At 45.6% G+C, this 25,090-nt stretch overlaps 1 protein-coding gene across 3 annotated transcripts in view; it reads right to left on the bottom strand.

Annotated features, from left to right (window-relative positions):
- The window catches only part of RAB11FIP4 (RAB11 family interacting protein 4), a 118,350-nt gene that overhangs the window by 44,913 nt on the left and 48,347 nt on the right, over window positions 1-25,090 (bottom strand). Inside the window, exon 1 of one of the 3 annotated variants that reach the window (XM_027691534.1) lies at window positions 19,825-19,877. The exons of the other annotated variants lie outside the window; for them this stretch is intronic. The gene's annotated coding sequence lies outside the window, so the exon portion shown is untranslated. Of the gene's footprint in view, window positions 1-19,824; window positions 19,878-25,090 lie in introns of those variants that run through there. 3 annotated transcript variants of the gene reach the window in all.

The following is a 25,090-nucleotide window of genomic DNA, read 5'->3' as shown; positions in this document are numbered from 1 at the left end:
TACAACTTTCTGAATGCTGGCAGCTCCTCCTTGCCAGGAATAACTTCTGTTCTCCAGGCTCACAGAGAACAAATGCCCTTTCTGCATTTGGGCACTTTCATGCACTGGTGAGTAGCCACAGACACAGAGCAAACGCTTCAGATCCGTGGCTGAGTGTCAGCTCTGCCAGAAGAGTTGGCATTTGTACCTGTCCTGCAGACACAACTGCTCTGCCTGGAAACAGCGTGGAAGCTGCAAGTCTGGTGTAAGACCTCATGCAAGTCTCAGGGGAAAAGTGCCCTTCACTCCAAAGATAAACCTGCCCTCCCTCTCCTCCACCCCCCTTGCAGAGCTGGCCCCAAGGATGCTCAGACCAGCCTTTCATGTCCATCTTCCAGACCTTTTCAATTCTCCCATGTTTTAATTGCTTCTGTTTTACATTTGGGTGACCAGAGCACAAAAGAAACGAGTTCAAAGGCTTTCTCAAATCACAGTAAAACAGTAGGTGGTCCCCCCCACGGCAATCACACATCTTACAATTAGACAAAAGGAAAATGAAGGAAATAATTGCAGTGTCCGTATAGGGCCCCTGCTGTCAATTATCCCTGATGTGGGGTGTCTGCTCCCTGTTTCCTTCCCGGTGGCACAGCCCCAGGCAGGCAGAGGCAGCACTGACAGCCCAAGGATGGATCAGTCATCAGTCACTCCCACCTGGTGTCCAGCAGGACTGAATGGCTTCAGCTGCCTGAACGCAGACATTTAATGCCACTCTAAAACCCCAACATGGGACCCCTGGTGGCCTAGTGGTTAGCATGCAGGACTCTCACTGCTGCGACCACGGGTTCGAATCTCAAGTCCCCCGGGCAGATGGTAGCTCGTTAGCCCTGTGAGGCCATCCATCTATGAGAAGGTCACTCTAAACAAACCTACGTCCTGAGGACCTCACTGCCATTGTCCAAGCTTGCTTGGCCCCGGCAGATGAACCTTAGGATTAAAGGGTGGGCTCAGTTCAGCGCAGGCTGTGTCTCACCTAAAAAATCCATTGCGCAGGCTGGAAAGGTAAAAGACCTTTCCCCAAATCTTCGCTCGCGAAGACTGGCCATTATTATATTAAAAAAAAAAAAAAAAAAAAACCCCAACATGCTCAAGGCAATCACAGGGATGTGGCACAGCCCCTCCAGGAGATCATTTCCACACAGCAGCACCACATGGGAATGGGCACCCAGGAGCCAGGGGGCTGCAGGTGAGAAGAGAGACACATCCTCCACAGGGGCTGCAGCACAGGGGCCCTCCTGGCACTCGGCTCCACAGCCCCCTGTGAGCTGTGAACACCAGCTCACCACCCAGCTGCAGTTTGCTGGGCTCCTCAGGCTGCCTGAGCTGTTGGAGCCAAAGGTACCCCAGTCAGAGCCTTTTAGTGACCTGAGCAGGCTCTGAGCTGTGGCCAGTTCTCCCCTCGGTCCCTTCTGGAAAAGGCAACAACTGTGTTTCTCCACCCCAAACCCAGAGGAATGCACAAGACCCAGGGGACTCTCCTTTGAGGCTGCAGACACTGCAGGAACTCACCTGGGAACACCCCAAAGGCCACGCAGCTCCTCTCAGGACAGTTACTGGATTACTGCTTCGGGCTCAATGCTTTATGCTTTAGGCTCTGTCAGACCTGTTTAATCAGCTGGTAATGTGACACTTCCTTCTATAAAGACCTGAGATCTACTTCCCTGGCAGCATGCCTTTTCCTCCAGGAGGTCAGCCTGCATCCCTGATTTCTTGTGTGCTGTTGGCAGATTGGACAGGGATACAAGGCAAAAAGAAATTAAAATTATCAAGACAGTTGTTATTTCCATGTAAACCTGACAGGATGTCCTGCTCAAAAAGGGTATCTCAAGGAGTTCCTGAGGCTGGACCATTTCAACTTCAGACAGCAGGAGAGGTTGAGCTCAAAACTCTTGACTTACTCCAAATACCCACTGGCTTTAAGTGCTTGAGCTGATAAAGGAAGGAGAAGTGAATCTCAAAAAAAAACAGAGGTGACTCAACAAACCTTGGATATAAATGTGAGCAAAAATGCACCACAAAAGAGATGTTATCTACCAGTCCACGAAGTTTACTGAATAACCTACCTTGTGAGATTTCTGGAGATAGCAGTGGTGCTCAGACCTGGGACATCCTAAGTGCCCTGAGAAACTGCCCCTCAATTTAGATTTATCTCCTTTTACTTTCTATGCAGCTTTCTCGTCTCCCTCATCCATTTCCCATCTTCCAGCATCTCTCCACTCTTGCTAAGCCACATTTAGCAAGCAATGGCAAAAAATGTCACAGCAAAAAAGCCAGCAGAGGTGGTCCCCTCCATAGCCATATGTGACCTTCACTTTGAAAAGTGGTACAAAACATTCCGGGTGAAACATTTACTCAGGCTAAGAACTCAGGCACCACCATCTCACCTGGATGCACTGGCACCTTGCTTGGTGAAGAAGCTGAAAGTACCACCTGCCCCTCTTTTACACAGCAGAGCACAGAATGAAGATTTCTGGACAGTCTCTTAAGCAGCACATGACCAGGCAAAGCCAGTCCTGTCATTCCCAGTGTGCAAATTCTGCTGCCACTGATTGCTATGAAAAAGCTTTAGCTGGGCATGAATGAAAGGCAGTGACAAAAACATTGTATGAAATTCATTTAACAAGGTTCAATGATTGAAACAGGAAAGATTTCCCTTAACAAATTGTTACAGGAAAGATTCAGTCACTGTGACCAGCTCTGCCGTGAGCCTAATTGAAATTTGTGCAGTAAGGGGGCAACAGCCTTTGCTCTCAATTAACTCTGAAGAAAAGTTGAAATCTTTTTAATCATTCTGAATTATCAGCCTTTCTTTCATCTGTGTTTTTTTTTCCAATGTCTGGGTATTTATACAGCTATTAAGAATATTCACAACCGCAATTTAGGACCATATAATAAACTGCTTGTTTCAAAGGTAGGAGACAACTGGTATTTTTGAGGGAAGGAGGTAGGAATCTCCTACAAATACCCACTGCAAGGTCTGCATCTAGTCCCAGCCCACCCTGTCACAGACTCCTGGATGCAGATTGAATTGTGTGTATCTGGTGTTTCCTAGATTTTGGTTAGAGATACAAAAAAATCCAATTCTGCCAGTCCTGTCCTGAAAGCAGCACCGTGTGTGTTGTTGCCCAGATGTGGATCCCAACAGCTTGTGCAAGCAGGAGGCCGTGCTTGGGCTCCAGGGAGGAGCAGCAGCTGAAGCTGCAGGCGGCTTCATGGGAGAATCTTCTTCTCATGAAAATAGTCTTATTAATAAAACAGTAGGGAATGCAGAAAAGCAGATTCATCTCAGAGTAAAATGTTTCTTTGGGAGCTCCCTGAGCAGTCAGTAGCAGCTTGTTATGGAACTAACATGGCTTTTACTGCCACAGCCCTGTAAGAAATATTTCAGTATTGGAGCAGTTAATAGAGGCACAAAGCAGGAAAGCTGGGCAAGCAGAACAAGTGCCTTGAGTAACAAACCCCACAGCTACTGCAAAACCTCCTGAAAGGTTCTGAGTAGGAAACAATCCATGACCTAATTAGGTGCCACTGTTACTGGAGAATAGAGGAAGGAACAGAAAGAAAAGAGGGGGAAGATAAAGGCAAGAGAGACAGGGAGGCCCAAATACTCAGCAGATGAGTCCAAAGTGGAGCTGCCCAACACTGAGGTTTTATTTAACACACACAAGCTTGTTCCCTGAGGGAGGAGCAGAGGGAAGGGGACTTGCTCCCTGCTTGTGGACAGTCTCCTTATGGAGCACAATTGCTGAGATAAATGAGGGAATCACACAGGCAACACCACATTTTGTGGGGACCTGGAATGAACAAGTAATATCCGTGCTGCTTTCTGTTACTAAAATATCCCATTTTTCTCTTAGGTGAAAAAATAGGTTAGGAATCCCAAAGCAGCCTTGTAGGAAACAAGCATCACAGTGAATTGGGCAGTGAAATGTGCTCTGGTCTAGGCAGGTTCCAGGTGTGTTCCAGGTGAGTTCCACACATGTTCCAGGTCCAGATGCGTTTGAACACACCTGGAAACACATTTCAGTCTGGGTAGTTTCCAGGTGTGTTTCAGCTCTGTTCCAGGTACGTGTGTTCCTATGTTCCAGCCACATTCCAGGCAGGTTTTAGGTGTGTTGTAGATGTGTTTCTGTTACGTTCCGGTGGTGTTCCAGGCACGTTCAAGGCATTCCAGGTGTGTTTCAGGTATGTTCCAGGTGTTTGAACATGCCTGGAAACACACTCCGTGTGCTAACACATCCTTCACAGGAATCTGCTTCTTTGCAGGCTGTGCCCCTGTGTGTGCCCTGAAACGCCTCCCCCAGGAGTGCAGCAATACCTGCAGTGGCTGCTGTTTGCATCACAGGCACGGGGAGAGGTTGCCATGAGCACCAGACCAGCCAGTCATGCCCACCCACGCCAGGCCAGCCCACGCAGGGACGTCACATGCCAGGGAGAGAAGGCTCTGTGTGGGCTCCTCTAACAGTGCAGAGTCACATCAGCACCTTCCCTGAGGCCACGCTGAGAGGCTGTGACAGAGGCTGGAGATGGACTCAGACACTCCTTTCCTAAACCAGCCATACAACCACAATGTACCCTCTCCTCTGGCTTGCAATACCTCTCCAGGTATTCCACAGTCACGTTTTACTCCACTAAAAGCAAAACACGAACACTGCAGAAAGCAGAAAACCTCAGAGGGAACAAGACCTCACAGCATATCCCACTTCTGCATAAGAAAACAGACATCTTAGAAAAAACAGAACAGTTCAGCTCAAGTTCTCATCTTCAAACCCGCTTTATCACAGGCTCTGCCTTCGGAGCACAAGCAGTGGGAAGGGCTCCCTGTTGCATCAGCCGTGCAGGGATTGCTGCCGAGCCCGCAGCGCTGGCCCCGCTCTGCTGTAGGTAGCACTGCACACACAATGCTGACAAAGGGGGAAAGCTCAGCCTCTGCTTTCCCAGCCTATAACGTTTTCTAAAACTCATCTCCTTCAATCCCACATCACTTAACTAATGGTTGGTTAGAGCAGTTTCATGCTAACTGAAAGCAGACTTCTGAATATTTTAACTTTCAGCCGGATTTACATCCCTGACCTGCAGCCACACTTAAACAAAAGATGAATTCTGAGGGAAGAAAACTTATCGTCCCTTAATTTAAAATTGTACTTACTGAGAACGGCTGTGGAGTTCTCTGAGGGAGCTGCAGTGTCTCCAAAGCCCGTCTCGGTAGCAGCAAAGTTTTCCCTCTTGCCGCGCACGAGTGGGATGTGAAGCCAGACCTGGGACACGCTGTGTCTGTGCTGATGAGGGCTCTCAACTGTGTATCGTTGCCAAGACACCCGGGGCAGACTCCAAAGCCTCCAGATCTCGCCCTGGCCAAGGCATTCCTAATCAAATGCTCCTTTCAGCACAGCCACGGGCATCACACAGAGCTGCGAACAGCACCAGTTTCTTTGGTTCAGGTAAAGGTAAACCTCCACGAAGTGCTCCCATCAGTCTGGAATATTGCTTATTAACAAATTATTTTCTATCTGGAATGGTAACCAGCTCTCTATGTTAATTTTTTTGAAATAAATGAGTTTTCTGTCTCACCCCCCTGCTTTGAGCTGCTCAGAGATCACGGAAACAGTGGCAGGATTGAAGCCTGCAGTGGAATCAGTTATTTCTGAGCGATTGTAACAATCTGCTATGCCAAAATTTTATCATCTGTAGTTGATGGAAACACAGGGAATTCACAAAATCAGCTGCTGCAGCAACACACGTGACTAAACTTTCGCATTATGGCAACAGGTCCTGGACAGCCAGGTCTCGTGATGCCAAGGCCTATCCCAGAGGTCTCACAGTCCAAAATACAAGATGTGTGCAGTCACAGAGAGCAAGAAATAGGAGGAAAACAGAAGTCTCAAGTGCAGCAGAAGCCAAAGTGCCTATTTGAAAACATACCACCTCTGTGCTACCTCTCAAACCAGTACAACTGGTGTCATTTTGGGCTCTCACCCTTTTGAATTTGTTGTCCCTTTGTAAATGTGTTAATTGTGCTAATGGCTATTCCATACCTTGGAGGTGTTAAGATGGAAAAGGTTCATAGAGCTCACACAAGCCTGTGCAAAACCAGAAGAGATGAACAGGCATTTAAGAATCCTATTTTCCATTGCTCCTCTGTTACAGCTAAATGCACTCCAGCTTCCTTGTTCAACATTAATCTTTGCTTCTACAGGTAAGTTGCTTTCAATAAAAATGTTTACATTACAGAAGTCAGATCAAAGCATTTTAAAATTCTCAGTGTGACTCATCTGGCAGATTTTTTTTCCCTTTTTTCCTATAGCTCACAAGCGGTTCTGAAAATGACTTCTTGAGTTAGGGTAGGCAACATTTTTTTCAGTATCTTTCAATTTTTAATGGTATAATAACAACACTTCCCGCCCTTTTCTATTAGTTAATCATAAACTAGACGAACTCCTAACATTCAGATTTCTGCAACAATGGAAATTTATGAACCCTTAGTTTTGCTGATGAGGGTTGCTCAAAGTGGGAAGCATGAAATATTTAAAAGATTAGAGTTTTTAGGGAGGATATACTTTTAATCCTCTTCTTTCCTCCTACAGTTACCATTATGGGTGTGGAAGTAACTTAAAATGAACTCCTCCTACAAGACCACGTGTAGTGTGGCTGGAGTAAACCTATTAAATACACCTTCCCAGTAGGGCCTCAGTTCCTGACTTCAAACAGTAATGTTGTAAGGGAGACTGGGAAGCAAAAGGAGACAATGAGGTCACACAATTAGTGAGGGAAGACAACTCTGGTTTTGCATCTGAGTTTTTACACTTCTTTGTACTCCCAGAAACACAGTTTGAAAGGAGAACAAACTGCTCCTCTGCCTGCCCCTGGCACTGCATGTGCATTGAGCCCTGGGGTGTGCAGCCTTCAACCAGCTTCATCACTCAGCCCACAAGAGATTAAGCACAAATAGTTCTGCCAAACAGATGATCATCTGTCTCTCCATAAAATTTAGGAACACAGCAGCATGTACAGCCTCTTAATTCAGCGGCTCTGCATTTGGAGCCTGCCTGGAGAGATCCAAACCCAAAGAAATGTTATTTCTGATTCCTCAGCAGGCTGAGACAGAGGATGGGTCTGCTCAGCTCCACAGCAAGGCTGGCATGGAGTGTCCCCCAGGCCAGGGCAGAGGGTGAAACCAGTTCTCCTCCAGAGATAGGATGGGATGTGTCTGGGTGTGAACCCAGAGGGAAGGGCTCCACACTCCACAGCAAAGACTGGCACAGATTACAATTAAATAAGCTGAGCACGACTAAAAATGTATCTCTCCCATTCACAATTTCCATGAATCTTTCAGAAGGCCTAAATCTGAGAAGGTAAATTAACTCCTTATCTGCTCACACTTTAGGCCAGAAGTCTGGAATAAATTCAGCAGGCAGCAATCTCCTGCTGGGAACATGTGCTTAATAAAACACTACGGTTTTATCAGACTGTTTCCTTCTGTTTCCTTTCTGGTGGGTAATGGAAGTTACACCCACTACTTGGTTTTGACGTGTTTAACCCAGAAAAGCCTCAGTTCGCTGTGAAAATGCCAAGTGATACGTTCCTTTGTTGGAAGATGCCTCGGGGCTCCTGTCGCATTCTTCTAAACACGTCAGGAAAAACTAAATGCATTGTTAACAGCCAGTGGAAAAGCACCACACATTAGTCATCCCTCTTCTGAATGGAAAAGAACAATTTCTGATGAAATATAGTTCCCATATATTCCTAGACTGCTTTGTTGGGTAGCTGCCCTGCCCTGTCTTTCAACAGCCTCGGGCTACAAATGGGAATTCTGAAAGAGAAATTTTGATGCTCTCGAAAATAATTAAAGGAAAATGTGAAAGTTAGCACTGAAAGAATTTTTTTAAAAGCCGGGACCGATCAGTTTCTTTAAGCGTTTCTTAAATGCTTATGTTGTGATTAAATATACCTGTTAAAAATCCGGTCAAAACGAAACTGAAGCTTTCTACTCTTGAAAGGCATCAAAGCGAGATGCTCTGAAATTTACCCATAATTTCTTTTTCCCTGAGCCAAGTTGTCAAAATCAGCATTTTTATGGACATTTCCAGTTTGACAGAAAACAGCTTCACCGCTGAATTTGGCACTCTGTTATAAGAGTGTCTCAGCTAGAAATGCCATCACAAAACGAGAAGCTGAAAGACACCCTGAGGAAAAGCACGCCCAGGTGGAGAGCAGAGGTGAGCTCCAGGGCTGCTCCACAGCCCTGTGACAGGTCAGCCCCTGCTCCTGGCACAGCAGTGCGGCCCTAGGATGGTGCGTCCTGTTCCCAACTGGTGCGTGCAGCTCTGGAGAGCCTCGGGATACATCTGGGATCAGCTACTCCCGCCTAGCCGGGGCTGCTGGCCCTAATGCTGCTTTTGTGGCCCAGCATTGTCCAGCAGAAAGGCTTGGGCTGCTCCTCAATGCCTGTCAGAGCACACTATGGCTGCACTATAGCTGAAGCCTCGTCTGGTGCCACTGCAAAAACCGCAGCTCTTTATGCGCCGTCTCATTTCCAGCTCGCACTTCTTCCGAGTAGGAGGCACAAAGACACCTATAAATGGCAATTAAATCAACCACAATAGGTTGTGTTAACTACTGGTAACTAAGAAGCCACCTTGATCCCTCCCTGCATCTCAGACATTCACCACATGACACCGAGGCCTCGGCTCACAAAGACTTTTCAATTTGGGATTAAACACGTTGCATTGGAAAGAGCTCTGGTAACCCCCGGGAGCAGATTATAGCTGGCAAAGAGGGAAGAATGAATGGCTGAGGGAAGATGGGAGGGGATAAGCATTTGCACTGGAAGAAGGGGTGCAAAGACAAATCACTATTTTTAAAAAAGTTTTACCACCTTGCCGTGTTTCTGGGAACTGCCTGACCATGGAGAAAGGGAGAAGTTCTGTGGACTGGCTGTTTTAACAAAGCCTGATTCCACGTGCTGGAGTTCCAGTTCTTGAAACACGATCAAAATCTGGGAGAAAAATCCCATCCTGAGGGAGACTTAGCCAAAAACTGCACCAGTAAGAATGAGACTGAGCCTCAGCATAACCGGAGAAGGCAGAGCCAGGGAAGGGTGTGGAGCCCCAACAGCACGTGCTGGAAGTGGCAGTTTTTCATAGGGAGACCATTTGCTTCCAGCTTCCATGATTGCTTCTGAGAGCTCGGCCTCCTCCTTTCAGGATTTTCTCGCAGAAACTTTTGCTAGTTGCTCTCCAGATGATTCACATTTAGCCTCAGAGACTATTTTTAGCTGCTTTTATTTCAGCACATGTTCTTGGAGAGTCCCTGCTATTTATGGGGTCCACACTTCCCTCCTCTTGGCTTCTCTGGGGAGAAGCTCCACGAGGCATCTACTGGGAGCATCGTTCCTCCTTTTGTGTCTTCCACACAGCAAAGCCAGGGAATTTCTGAGGTCAACAGCAGCATTCTTTATCACCATGAAGACAGATAATGGAAAGCAAACAAGCCAATGAAAATCAAACACACTCCAGTTCCTCACAGTGTTTGTAAGGCCACTCTCAGGCTGTTTTGGGCAAAGGTCTGGTGATCTGGACACTGATGGTGTAATCATGCAGCAAATACATCCAGAGGCAGCTGGGTACAAGGGAGCAGTAAAAGGCATGAGAGAACTGCTGCAATTTGTTGGGGGTAAACCTGACACCAAGGCATGAAGTCACCTCTTTGTTAGGGTCACACAGCTTTAAAAAAATGGGAGATATTAAATTACCAGTGTGTCCACAGCCAGCATCGTGGTAGGTGTACATGTGCTGTCTGAGCTGCACACTGATGTCTTGAGGATTAGTTTTATAGCTCTGACACAGAAATTTTGGGATACAGTTAACAACAACCCAAAACACATGCACCTAAACAATGTTTCCAGCCCAAGCTCTGCAAGTGGGAAAGTGCCTTACATCAGCTTTCACTCATTTCTTTCACATATGAAAATAGTGTCGAAGTACTAAATCATTTTTACACTGGTAAAGCCACACAAATGAAGGCCTGTCTTGCTTTAACTATTCCCATACAAAAGCCTATTTTTATGAAACATCAGAGACTAATATGGAGACGTTCCTGCTGCTCTTCCAAATGTATTTAAAATTTTTGAAAGAGTGTAAATTTTTGGCTGGATAGAATTGGGACTCACACTTGCACACAAACACTGGGAAACCTAACTAATCCAGAAGGGAATCAGCTGGAGGCAGAGGTGAAAACAATCTCAAGGTATGAATGTTAAGCAACTGTAATTTTTTATCTTTTCTGTCTTCCCTGGCTTACAAGTAAATCTCTACCACGGAGACACTCAGCACACTCTAATACATAACCCCATCTTTCAAGAGCATCTTGTATATTGGTCCCCAAATAATAATGGCTCAAGCTCATTATCTTATAATCTGCTGGGTTAGGAAGAGCTCATGGGGAGCCAACATATGGATGTACTTCTGAGCACATTATCAGCTGCAGTGCAGCAGCTCAGCCCGTGGCACTGAGTGGAGTTGGGCACACTCCTTCCTCATTGCCAATATGGCAATAATTAGGGCTGCTGTGTGGCTCTGTAGACTAAAGGAACTGGGGGACCAAATTAATCCCAGGAGTAATTCAGGGAAGACAGAGGAGTTACACCAGGAGTCACAGCCCACTGTGTTCCACTCCTTAAAACCATTGCTTGAAAATATTAATTATTTGCATACTGAAGTCTGAGCTACTAAATAGTAATTAGGCAGCTACATGGGAAAGAATTACCTGATTAAGAGATGATTAATTAGTATCCTGTCAAGATATGATTATCCTGGATCTAGGGAATACACTGCATTTGTTCTTTGCCCCTTACAAGATGATGATGGCAGCATAAAGCACTTCTGCCCTAAATCCCTAAAAGAATGGCAAAAGAGCATAGACAGTAGCACTCTCAGTACCCAGGGATTTAATGAAGGTAGAAATATGCAGGACAGACTGACAGCCCTGTCCTGTCACAGCAGGTCAAGAATAGACAAGGAAACAGCTTTACAAAGAGCAAGAAACATGTCAGACCCTACCTGCAAATCCCTCAAATACACTCAATGCACCACTCCTGACGACAAACAGCCGAGAAGCACTCTCTGGCCCCTCTGTTTGGCAGTGCAGGCACCACACTTTGGGACCATCAGCTCCAAATCAAGCCTTGCAATTTTACAGATGCCTGCAGGGACTGGAGGGTAACAGCACGTGCACCTCTGGCCCTTGAGACACCAGGAAAAGCCAGAAGGGCTGATGTGATAGGGAGAGGCAAGACTTCCACCACCAGCTCCTTCTGGCAGAACACAGCCTGACATAATCAGTTATAACATGCCTTTTGTACAAGGGTGCAGCAAACTTATAATGCCACCCTGTTTTTATAAAGTAGATTTGACACCTACCAACCTTGCCAGTCCAGCAGCTTCATAACCCAGTGCAGGTAAGCAAGAGAGGCACATGCCTTCAGCACCATCACAACCAGAGCTTTGATCCTTTCCCTGGCTGAGGCAAGGGAGCCCTGCTCTGCTCTGCCTTTCATTTGGGTGGATTCTACAGACAGAGGAACAAGGAAAAGCACTCTGGAAAATTATCAGCCTTGTGAAATTTAGTATCAAATTCCACCCACATGCAAAAAAGGACTGCTGAATGTTACAGATGCTCAGATATAAAAGCTGGGCCAGCAGACAGGGCACCAGCTGAGACACAGGTACCTGTTCCCACTCGATGATGGACATCTGTGACCTCAGTGGTATGCAGTCACCTGGCTCCTCTGGAAACCAGTCTGACTCTGCCACCAACCTGGGCCTTATCACTGAACAGCTCAATTTATCTTCTTCAGACTTGGATGAATAACAATTTTCTAGCTCCCAGAGAAGCTGCAACAGGAATTCATTAGAGCCTGTGAAGCGCTTTGGTAGTATAATAATGGAATAAGTATTGTAAATAGTTTTTATGCTAATTCCTTCATCTACATAACTGTGGCCACAGCCTCCAGGAATTTAACAGATATATGCAATAAATCTCAGAAGTTACAAGCCTCTCAGGTACCAAGTTTGCAGATCATTTCCACATCTCCCCACCTGTGCAGGGGGCCACCCTACACTTGTCCCTCCAGGACAGGGGAGAGCAGCCTGCTGTGAGATGATGCTGAGTGAGAGCCCCAGTGCACAGAGCGTGGGAGCTGTGCTGCTTCACACATCTTTGGGACTAGCCTCAGGGGGAAACCACAGGGGTGGCAACCCTTTAAAAATCCCCTAGTGACAAAGGCCATGCCCACCCAGCTCTCTGGGATAGAGGTGTATGGGCAGGCTTTCCTTGGCTGGCCCATTGTTCCAACCGGTGTCTTCCTACTCCTGTATGTGAATGTCATTAGTGCTTCTCACATTCCAACCCTCCCGCTGGGCCAGATCCTGTCAAACCCTTAATTCCAGATAAGCCAAAGCACCCAGGTGACCAGCCCCTTTGGAAGCAACAGGAATAAAGTTTCTGTGCATAAGGTGCCTCCTGGGTCTCCTGGCCACTGCCTCCCTGGGAATGCTCAGCATTGCAGCCCGGGGCGCTGAGCACTCTGTGTTGAACTTTGCCTCTGTGTTACCCCTTAACTAGACAGCTCCCAATTAACAACTTTGTGTGGGCCCAACCAGCTCTAGACAATATTTTCAAATGTGACCACTGTGAAAGGAAAAAAAAACCAGGTCAAGAGGATTATGCAGGGTGACTAATGATTGCTGCATGCTGGGCTGAGATGTGAAGTCTGGCTGTGTTTTCAAAGGTGCATAATAATATGTCCTTGTCTGACCTGTGGTGCTGTTGACACTTTTTTCTGAGTTGATGCCTTCTCACAAATCCCCATTAGGCTGGAAGCTTGAACGCCCACCATGAATGATTCCAGCAGAGTGGAAGGGCTATCAAACTTTGCAGAACTCCCATTTAAGTTTCACTTCATTTCTTAAAAGCCAGACAGCAGAGGCAATTATTGAACTGTCAAGGCCTTTTGGAGTTGTTTGCTGAGGGATGTGGCTGCTGTTCTCAAGACTGTGGGGCAGGACGTGTTAATTCCATGACAATTCTCTGGAGCTGGCCAAGAGATAAGAGAAGTGGGATGCTCTGCTCAGTACAGCTGGCACATAGGGGAATGTGCCCTGCCAGTCAGTTTACCATCCAGACAGTCAGAACTAATAGTTTTATCCTTATTTTACCAATAGGAAGGACAACACGGTATGATGGAGGTCAGGGTTCAGCTGCCCTTCCCAAAAATCACAGGAGGTTTGTAGCACTAGGAAAATGAATTCAGCTGTTTTCTCTTCTGGTCCTGTGTTTAGCGTTATAGCCCCTCCATGTACACCTTTCATTAACAGGGAAGTTGGAATTAATTTTTCTTAGCTGACAAATGTTCATTAGCCAAGTATTTGTATCAGCCTCTCCATCCTGGTCACAGAAATGTGTCCCTTCCTAGCTACAGAAACTGGAAGAGAAGGCAGTTCAGAGAACTCACCTATAGCTATAGAGGAACTCTGGGGCAACAAGTACTGCAGTAGCCTCAGAGAATCACATAAAAAAAGCCTTTTGTTTCCATCACAGCCCTTTCATGGCTAAGACTATAAATATAACAAATGCAAACATACCAGGAAAAACATGACCTCTGGTTCAGCTTCACTTGTGAGGAGGATCTGAAAGACACTTCGTGTCAGACAGCAGGGACCAGCCCTTGCATATGGGCTGTTGGCAGCCTGGCAAAAGCCTGGTGTGATGACGACAGACTGGGTGATACTGGGCCCTAGACACGGAGCAGGGAACAGCAGGTGCAGATCTGCTGTAGGAGGCAAGACACCTTCAACTGATCCGGCATTTTGTCAGAATGCTGCAGGGAGAACTCACGTCTTCAGGAGAAACAGAGCTGGCTGACAAAGCTCACCAGTGTGGGCAAAGCTGTGACAGTATTAGCACCACCCAGACCTTTCTGAGACACCATCACACTGATTTCCTACTGCTTTGGGGTGATGTTCACATTTATATAAGTCACAGGGGAGGGCAGCACGTATATTCATGCCACAGTCGCCTTTAAAATAAGGCCAGTTTTAATTCCCAAGCAATCCTACTCTGGCGAAAGGAAAGAAATTCCTTGCTATGGCAAGGGCAGAGCACTGTGACTGAAATGGCAGAGCCCAGGCAAGGCCTCTCGCTGGAGTCCCACTAAGGCATTGCAAAGTGCAGATTGTAGAGGCTGGAGCTCCTCCTCACTCCCGAGGTACAGCACAGAATGTAACAGAGGACCCATTTCTGCCCCATTGTTGCATCTCTGCAATCACAGACTCAGAAGAATAATTTTGCACGAAATCCTTGATTTAGACCAACCCAAAAGCGACAAGAATACTTTTCTTGCTTTGTAAAGAAAAGCCCACTGGAGCTGGGAGACTGATTGTTCCACAAATCAATTCTTTTCCCATGGGTAACATCTCCCCTTGCTCATTCCCTGTCTTTCATCCTAATTAAATAGTGATGTGAAGTAATCAGAAGTATTGTCAATGACTCTGGTGCTGCACAGATACTTCTGAATATACAACATTAGAGGGAAATGAAGCCTATGAAGAAGATTCCCACCCAGCAGCTGCACCAAGAGCAGCAGCTCAGGCTGGAAACATCCACTGAAAACCAAAACAGCCCAGGGGCCTGCAGTGCCCCATGTCCTGTAAAGAACAGGTCATGGAAGGGGCTCTCCCCGTGATAAACATGACCTGGCTTTCAGCAAGAAGCAAACTACCTCCAGTTACCTTTCACATTCTATTTCCATAATCTGTTCAGATTAAAACACTGAACTACTCTCAAACACTGATTCCTGCCCTTGACACTCCCCTCTCCGTTCTAATTAATCACGTTCAATATGGAAATGTTCAGATGCCATGAGAAAAGAGGTCCTGTGAGGCAGAGAGTCGTCAGCAGGGGGGAAGCTTTGAGACCCCACGTCATCTCAGAAGCAGTTACAGATGGAGAATTACCTCAGGAAGCAGAAACCCGTGTGGTCCATGTGGTTCTTGTTACCCACTGGCTCTGGTGGAAGCGGCAGGAGCGCGAAGGCAGCTCCGGCCTCCCGGAAAGTGGGAGCTGGGGAAAGGATGTTGTGCCGCCCCAGGTGGCACATGCCAGTCCCAGGGAGCTGTGCTAACAGAGGTGAGCCCAGAGCAGGTCACAGGGGATATCCTAACACAGTCTGAGCTCCTGGGAGCTTATTCAGGAAAGTCCTTCCTCCCTTGAGTATCAGTTCCTTCATAAGAGAGCAGACACTGCAGGTGAAGGTGAGTCCATACAGAATGCAAGTATCTAAGTCAAACTAAATATTACCATTTCATGCAGTAAATATTGATATATTCCTACTAGTGCTGGTTGCTTCACTTTCGAATCTCTTCCTTCTAAAATGAAGTGGTCCTGTCCTCTGAGGGGAGAGGCAAAGAAAGGGCCCTACATGACAGGCACTATAAAAACACAGTTGAGAGAGACTGTCCCTTCCTGTAAAGGTTTTTGATCTAGTAAGACTACACATAAGATAGAGGAAAAGAGGAAAAGCATGTCCCTCAGCAGCACAGCAAGTAATGCCCTGGCCCTAAGTCAGGAAACATCTGACCATTTGTTCACGGGGAAAAATTAGTAACCCCCAATAACTGGAGAGAAAGTGCTCCAGGACCTTCCCCAGCCCCAGGGCTCTGCTTCGTGAAGCACGTGGGTCAGTGTTATCCAGTATATTTCACTGCTAAAACTCTTCTTTGTTGACCAGCAGGAGATCAGTGACTCTTGGCAGGGCATCTTCAGTGATATCTGAGTACAAACTCTTTCCCTTTGATTTGAGAGCCACGACATGACACGGGATGTCTCCTGATTGCAATGTTTTGTCATGGTGCAGTAATCTGAGAAGTCTTACTCGAGTTTCTTAATAGGCAAGGAATTGTACCTGACAACAGTTGAAATCTGAATTTACTGTACAAAACTCCCTTTTATAATTCCCATGTAATATCTCACCATTGGCTTGGCAATGAGATAAACAAAAATTCTAAGTGCAGCTTCAAAACACAGCAGAAAGAGAAAGCTGGTGATTTACTCTTTCACTTAACTGACAGGTTCCCAGGTGAGAAACCTGTGTCAGCTCCCGCAGCTACACAACCCTGCAAAGTGTGATTCATAATGGGATGGTTGTTGATCCTTGTGCTGAAGAGTTCAGAGGTATGAAAGGCAATATTTATCCATTTGTCTCACAAAATACCGTGCATTACTGATTTCCATAAAAATCAGATCTCAGAGGTGCAGTGAAATACTGACTTCATTCATTATTCAGGTCCCCCTCCTCCCTTTTTCACAATAACTAGACTATGAAATATTCTGAGGAACGTAACAAGAATTCAGTGGAGCAAAAATCCCAAGAAATACATTAGTTCAAAACGTACAGTTTTATGGCAGAGACCTTTTAGAGTTCTAACTATGACAGGCTACTTAAAATTCTGAAACTCTGAAATACAAAAGAGAACCTCGGCAAAGGTGAAGCTGTAAGAGCTGGAAGGAGGGATAAATATGGGAAAAGCTCCTACTGTAACAGTCTCAAAAGCTTACAAGGTGGGGAAAAAAAACCCAACCAACCCAGGAGGAACATAGGCTTGCTTTTCTCATGTTCTTAAGCGCTGATTTTCATCATGTTGAGTTCTTAGCTCAACATCCCTCCCTATTCTGGACAGGCTCCCATCTTCCATGCTCTAGACTTTTCCATGAGTGTGCCCTAGGGCATTGTAACCATATGGTCCATCTCTTGATGAAAGACACGCGGCCCAGTTCCCCCCACAAATGTTCCTCAATGACATTACCCTTCAAGGACACAGAAATTAAAAACTCATTGAAGCCACAAACACCCATAATTTTGTCAACATACACATGCCAGTAATAAAGGCAGAACTGTTACAGATATAGGAAACTTCTTGTGGAGAATATATAAAAATACTCAAGGTTCTGTCTGCTACCAAAACAAGCCAAACATCCTCTCTGCTGCTGGAAGCAGGTGGCAGCAGATTCAGTATGTGTAAGTTGAGACATTCCTCCCATTTTAAACTAGGTCAGGTTTTGTATATAATGCTATGAATAAATTCCTACCAAGGGCAAGAAAGTTTACCTGAGTATTGCACTATTCTATAAAAATGGATGGCCAAAGCTCTACTGTATTTACACCATATTTATGTATTTGATGTACCTATAAAAGGGTGAAGAACCTGCAAATTTTCTCTCCTCCAGTCATCATCCTGCTTGGCTCTAAGTGGTGCTGCACAAACACACACTGAGAAAGCCTTTTCCCCAAACAATATCCTGAATGACCAGAGACTTATGTACAAAGGTAACAAACCAGCAGGATTCCCACCGGGGCTGTCTCCTGCAGACTCTCGGGCTCCACAGCTCAGGACAAATCAAAGCCTCTTGCAAAGTCAAATAGTTTGTTATCACAGCGCTATTTACACAGGCTGCCACGAGTTCCAAGGAATCACCCTTTTGGATATGCCTTTTTCTACTTTATGCATTCCCTCTCCAAAGCCTTCCCAGGCGTGGTGGATGGAGTCTGGGCTGCCAGGTTCACACTGTCAGCCCAAAACCCTCATCAGCATTTGCGTCAGCCCTGTATCAACACTGCCATGGTTATATTATTGTTCCAACTGAACCTTCCTAGAAGCTTATCATAACACTGAGTGCCAAAACAAGCCTGGGGTCCAGCGTTCACATCCACCCAAACAGGCTGCCCTGTCTCATGGCCCGTTCCCCAAGTGATGCTGGAGTCAGCTGGGTGATTACAGTAACAGCCTGGGAAAAAAGGTGAGCCAAAGAGCAAATCTGGCAAATTAACTCCTAATTAACAAGGCCTCTCAGGGGCCTAATTAATCTTTCCTGGATTTCTGTAAACTTAGGAAACGTGACAAATGACAGTTTATTTCCTGTTTCTCATCTGTTTAGACTGCATCTGTTGGAGCATGGACTGGCTCTACTGTAACCTGTCCCTGTACCTGGTGTCACTGTGCCACCAGCACCAAAACCAGTCTGGACCATGTCAAATGCAAGGAAATGATTCCTCTGTTCCACTGAGCTCAGGATGAACTTCAGCAGCCTCTTGCTGGCACGTAATTGCTCAACAGAAGCTGCATTTCTCTGCATCCCCACTCCAGGCAGGGCCTCTGTGTCCCTGACTGAAAGAAGGTCAAATAGCCCATATCTCTTCTTAATTTTTAATCGCAATTTCATGCTGTTATTTCAGCTGCTGGAGGCAGTGTAGCACAAATCCCCCAGGAGTAATTCCTAGATACTCTCTTGTAGGCTGGCCTACTTTTTCTTTCTGTTCAGTTACAAATTGCTTCTCATAGCCCAGATGTGTGGCAGTGCTGGCAAAGCTGCCTCCTCCCAGACAAATAAATTCTCCACTGCAGCATGTAAAAAAAAAATTTAAAAAAAAAAAGTCACATTTTGATTTTTCTCCAGTTTCTAAAAATAGCCAAGATAATGGAGATCTCATTTTTAGCTCTGTGAGCCCAGCTGAGTAGGATGATTTAATTTTAAACGGTTCTGTTGCCTCTGACAGAGGACAGTGCCATGGTCCCCCTGTGACACCTGACTGGGGCTGAACCCCGGCCAGGAGAACCAGGGGGGAGACACCTGAGCAGGCAGGACAAAGACCATGTGGTTTTGTGGGACTTTGGGCATGGCAAGAGCTGGGTGTGACCTGAGAGATGAAGGACAGGGGAGAGGTGTCCCAGAGCTTTCATAACAATGCCATGAGCTGCGCGGGTCATTTTGGTGGCAGTTCTTGCAGCTACTGAAATAATGCCTTTAACACTAAAATACTGTGCCAGTACAGCAGCAGCTGCATGGCAGAAATGACTCCTGTAAGATTTCACCTGTGGAGGAACGGTTTTACGTAATGGGAAAATTTTTAGTGTTATGTGCAGCTCTTTTGTTTTGAAAAAACGAGAGAAGCTGCCCCCAAAAAACTACACTGCTCTCAGTTTGGTCAGAGAGTAGAAGGCAGAAAAGAAGCAGTCAAATCCTTTTTGTTTGCCTGTGCAATGAGGGATTTCACTGGTTTTATTAGCTAGAACATCCCTTTGTGGCTGACTTTTTCTTTACAGTTTCATAATAACCTGGAATCTTGGCTTTATAAACCAGCTTTACACATTTACACAGAACTTTCTTCTTCTGAAAAAACAAAGCAAACCCACAAACAAATAAAAAGAAAACAACCTGAAAAAGAAAGAATTCCTTATATTTCAGTTTCACAGCCTCCCCCCTGAAAATAATCCAACAATACTCTGTGTCCCACAGTCTTCCATAAATGCTGCACAAATTTCCCCAAGCAGCAAGGAGAAAAGATATGAAACAGAATAAGAATTTAAAAAAAAAAAAATCAAGAAAGAGCGAGCCAGGGTCAGTTTATGAACTGGAGGGCACAGATTGCCCAGTCACACAGGTGTCAAGAAACCCACTGAACGCTGTGTGTGCCCTGCCCTTATGCAGCTACATGTATTACAGATATTTTGGTATTCCCCAAAGGCTGAATATCAGAGTCAGGATTCCTTCACCACCCTCTGACTGAGCAGTTGCATTTCTTTCACAGGAACACAAGGCAAGGCGAGTGCTTTCATAATATTCCTTTTGCTTATGTTGTTAAGAATGCTGCATTCAAAACACCACAAATAAGCATGGACAGATTTTCAGTATGTCAAACAAAAGGCAAAAAGCACTAAACCACAAAGCTATACTTACCTGAAGGATTAAATCAATAGGGATGTGACTTCCTTGAAAAAAGAGCCCAACTTTTGCTTTCAGTCCTTTCACAGTTTCTACCTAAACATCGAGCCACAGCCTAAATTGGTTTATCCAGGGAGAGGAATATTTTGCCATGGCAACTGACAATTTCAGAAAAAAACACTCCCAAAATTGTGCTCTGTAAGAAAATCAGCAGATTAGAAGCTTGAAGATCACGCCTCAGAAATAAAAACTTGGGATGAGACAAAAAATGTCTATTAAACAGCAGTTCTGCCAAAGAGATGGGTGACAGGCTTTAAAATAAAGCTTCTGAATGCTTCACAAAACCCCACCTGGGCCACAGAAAAGAAAGAAATACTCAAAAAAAGAGCCACAGATAACAATAAGTGCACAAAATTACTTTCCTACGGATGTCTGGAAGGACAGTCCTCTTGGAACTTCATCTCTGATGCTGAGTCACAGCAAGGATGGCTGAACCAGGCAGTCAAACCTCCCCCTGTCTCAAACCACCCAGCCAAATACAGCCCAAAGAAACGGCAAATTCTGACTCAGACAAGACCCCAGGGGAAGTGACCAAATAATCTTTGGTCTCTCACTGATTTACACCTCTGCTACAGGAGGGCAGCACCTGCAAGAACAGGGGCTTAAAATTTAAACCAGCTTAAAAGGCAGAATTTGTACAAAACCCCTGACACACACAAGCTCATCCTGGCTGCCCAGTTCCAAAAGGACACTACAGGAACCAACACGGAGACACTCCACACTGAGGGCCATGGTATCACCTCTGCCAGGTCACCCCCAGCCCTGGGCTTCTCCTGCTGACCTCAGACACTGGGATTGCATTTGGGGTGTTGTGGCAAGAACTGGGTGGGAAAGCATTTCTCCCAGCCTGCAGGCTCTTAGATTCCAAAGCATTTCCATGGCCCAGCTCAGAATCAGGTCAAAACCTCAGATTTTTCTCAAAGGAAAATACAAAACATATTTTTTTACCAGGCCAGAGTGTTTCACTTCTTTTGTGTTATTTTAACGTGTGTTTTATACCACAACTGAGCGAAAACAAGTCAGGGAAAAGTAATTTCACCTTTATAAATGCCAGTGTGTGATGTTCCACCAAATCAAAAATTCAACCTGGTTTTAAAAAAGAAAATAATTCTCAATCTCTCTTATGGCTGTTTTTGGAGGAGTTGGCATTTATTTTGTTGGAAGATGCCTACCTGGCCCTGAGTGCAGAACTGCTCATTCTCAGGGCAGCATTTTGTAATCAGCTTGAGCAGCCAGAGAGGCAGTTTATTTTTATGCAGGTGTTTTGTACCAGGGACACTTATTTTTGCATGTATGCACAAACATAAAAAATACAATTCAGAATATTGCCAGGTGAAATCAGGCAATTTCCATGTAAATGAGTCCCAAATGGGGGCACACTGTGCTCTTCATTGCTCTTGGTAATTGCTCACTGGGGGTTTCTCAGCAGTTGTAGTTAATGTTGCTTTTTGATGCTTCCAAGCATATATAGGAATAAAAATAGGAGAAAATATATAAGAATAAAATAGGAAAAAGTGAATTACTGAGAGTGTTGCCTGTAGAGGTTACAATAAACTTCTCATCATTGTAGACAGTGCCTTGCCTGTGTAAAATCTGCCTAGTCCTGCCCAGGAACAGGGACTTTTTTCTCTCTATAACTGCATGACTGTGCTTTATCAAGCTTTTCTCCTACCTTCCCCCTCCAGTGAGGGATTCAGGCAACAATCACCTCAGGAACAACCCAAGGTGTTGATCTAACATCTGCCAGGGTCTAAGAAGTCTTTCTACTGATTTCAGCAGGAGCTGGGATCAATCCTTAGGCTGGACCTCCCAAAAGGTTTACACTGAACACAGTTATTTCCCAGGGGATGCAGCAGAAGCTGAAGGGAAGGAGAACCTGGTAGATTTAGGAGCACCAAATATAAAACAGACTTCTAGATTAGACCAGGAAACCCAGGGAAAACCTCCTGCTTCCCTTGGCCTATCCAAGAGAGGCAGAACATTCCAATTTGCAAACATGCACCGTGTGATCACCGAGTGGCATCAACACCCCGAGAGTGTCAAGCACAGGGAAGGGGACTCTTCACACACAACAGACACGGAGCATCTGCAGGGCTGAAAACAATGGGAGCCAAGAATGACTGAGAGCATGTGGGTGGTGCAGAAAACTGGAGGCTGATAAGAAGAAGAAGAAAAAAAAAAAAAAACCACTTCAATTTGCTCTGTTTAATATTGCTTCTTCTAACTGCACAGGCTGTTTTTTCTCTTGGCTATGGGTTGAAAAGGTATTTCCACTTTAACCACTTCTTAGTTACTCTGCTAAAGCAGGAGTGTCTCAGCTAATGCTGCCACAGAGGGCAGGAGGAAAGATGTATTTCACATTAACAGATAGGCAACACCTGGGATTAATGTTAGGAAAAACAGTATCAAGAAAACCCTCCTGACAAATGAGGTCAATTATTCTGCCCGAGAACACTGTCAACTCAATGGTCGAGGTGGAGTCTTTGCTTCAAAACACAGCATGTATGAGGTGAAAACTAAAAATATTCTGGTTTCCCCACTAGATCTGATACTCTTCACTCAAACTTTGCCTCAGCTTCCAGAAGAACGAGTGGGCTCAGTACAGCAAGGGTGCACAGACCAGAGCAAACTGTGTGGGAAGACACTTTGTCAGGGGCTCAGCACTGCCAAGCCTGCATCAAAGATAAAAATACATCAGCAGCTCTGAAGGATGAGTGGTGCTACCTGTACTGAAGAGCTGCATTAGCTTGTGCTGTCAGGTTAGTACTGTGGGTTGACTGTCATTGCTTTGGTGGTGGACACCATCCCAAACTGGGCAGAACAGGCTTCTGGGAAACCAGAAGTGATAAGTCAGGTTTTCTTGGGCTCAGGTAAGATTTGATGTCTTTGCTGGCTCCTCTCTACTGAAGTGACCCAGAGGGGTTTGTTCACCAGCAAACTGGCACTGCTGCAGCTGCTGGTGTGCCTGGTGAAAGGGATGTTCTCAGTGTGGAAAAAAAAGGACAGCTTTATTTAAGAGATAAAACAAGAAGAGAACAGCAGGTCTGAGTTCAATAAAACAGTCAATGCTTTCCTGTACTTTGCTTTTCAACAAATAGCAAGAGATGGCATGATCAGAGATAATAACTGCAATCCCAGACTGTCAAGGAAGACCTGTGCAAACCTCTCCTCAGTGCAGCTGTGTCTCAGACTGCCACCCCCTTCCACAGCCTAATGAAAAACCCATTTGGATCAGTCTTTTCCCAGTGCAGAAGGGCTCCCCCAGCTCTGCTCTGACACAGGTGTTAGCAGAGATCCTTGTGCAGCCAGCGAGGAAGAAAAACTTTTTTCAGAAGCTGGTGGGGGCCTCCTAATTGCTACTGGAAATATTTCCAAAGCAGCAGATCAGCTAGCAGCCCCAGCTCCATCCCAGAGGCAAACACAACTCATTTGTCATGTTTCAACAATTTTTCTGCTGCTCATACAGTGTAATTAATCACTTGGCAGGCAGGAGAACACACACAGGACTGAAAAGGCAGCTCATTCTTTGACATGCAGCAATTGTCCTGTACTTTGTTAAGAGGCAGATTCACTCTCTTATTTACAGGTGAGAGTAGGGAAAAAAAAGGGTAAGTGGCAACTCAATACAGCAACAATGAATAAGAAACAAACAGCTTCGTTTAAAACAAGGACCCTGCCATTATTGTACCTCACAACTTGCTCTTCCACTGGGTTTGCATGTGTGGCTTTTGGGCATTGATTTCAGATGAAAAGGAATTACACCTAAAAATACATGGTCTGTCCCTTCACAAGCAGCTGCTCAGGTGGGGACCCTGCTAGCTGGTGGTGAGAGGCTCCAAGACCTGTCACTTAACCCTCTCTTTTGTCATCTATTGAGGTGCTCTAGAGTCAGGCTCCCTTTAAGTCTGAACAGACAAAATACATCAGGTGAAGAGCTGAACAAGGAGCTCCTGTTGCTGATTCCCTTTTCCCTAAGGGATGCTCAGACAGATGAGCACCTAGACCCAGGTCTCTGCTTCTCGGCCATGCAAATCTTGGCCAGGGAGCTGCAGCTGCAGCCAGCCTGATTCCCTCTGAGTCCTGTGGCTAGTGCTCCCAGCTGGCCAGGAGCCCGGGAAGGCCCGGAGCCAGCCATTTGGAAATCCTAGACACAGGCACTCTGCTTTGTTTGAGCTGGCTGAATCTGGGTCTGGGCTTTCACACACATACTTCAGCTCTGGACTTTGTGTGGGTTACCATCTCCAAAAGGCTATCCAAGGGCTCTGAAGTGCTACCAGATGCTTGCCACAAAGCAAACTGGACTAAGGGAGACTTTTGTCTCCCTTCAAACTGAAGCCAAAACAAGAGTAGGGGCTGTAGCAGCAAACACTGTGAAAGGAATTCACGATTGATAAATTGGCTTCTGGCAAATTCAGAGCATTTCTATTATCTCTCTAAAGGCTGTGAGAGACAGAAATTATACCAATAAACAGCACTTGACTGAAGCAGTGCCTCAAATGGAGCACAGTCCAGACCTTAACCAAATCAACAGACACTGAATTCACAGGCAGACGGGGCAGGTTTATTTGTAGGTCCTGGAGCTGAGGGGCTCTACAACTGCTGACTCCTAACTGCAACCCCATCCTCCTCAATTCCTGTGGACCAGCTTTCTCTGGTCCAAAAGGAAAACACACTCTTTGTAGGCTGAATCAATGCTGATGGAAATCAGTGGGAGAGGTCTCACTGAATGTACAGTCATGCAGTAACTAAGTGCTGCTCTTTGCATTTGCATATCACACCTTAAGAGACCTAAGCTCAAAGGAAGAGCTCTCCATTTACCTGAGATGTCACTCACACAGCCTCTCAATATAGACCATTATGAACCTTCCATGGAATGGTCTTTGCATTTTGAAGTGCAGATACAATAGTAATTTTTTTCTCCTTTTTTAGACCAAGTTTTCAGACATTAAAAGGTTGGCAGCCTTGTTTACACTGAAAAAAACCCCAAAAGTAAAAGCAGATCATTTAGAAAATGTCAAATGAAATGCCCCAAGCTCCTGGTAACAGGGGATTTTATATATCAATTTAAATAAATTGCACCCAGTTGGTTGTATTTAAAGGCCGGAGACTTGGCAGTTTCTTCTTCCCCATTTGACTCAACATTTACAAACAGCTGGATCAGTGCAGCCTCTTACTGTGGCTCCTGCCACCTCATCCCACTTCTTGGAATTATCTTCCCCTC

This window comes from Neopelma chrysocephalum, unplaced genomic scaffold, assembly GCF_003984885.1.
Source record: "Neopelma chrysocephalum unplaced genomic scaffold, ASM398488v2 Primary Assembly neopelma1_84, whole genome shotgun sequence".
Taxonomy (NCBI): domain Eukaryota; kingdom Metazoa; phylum Chordata; class Aves; order Passeriformes; family Pipridae; genus Neopelma; species Neopelma chrysocephalum.
This window is presented reverse-complemented; position numbering and strand designations above follow the sequence as displayed.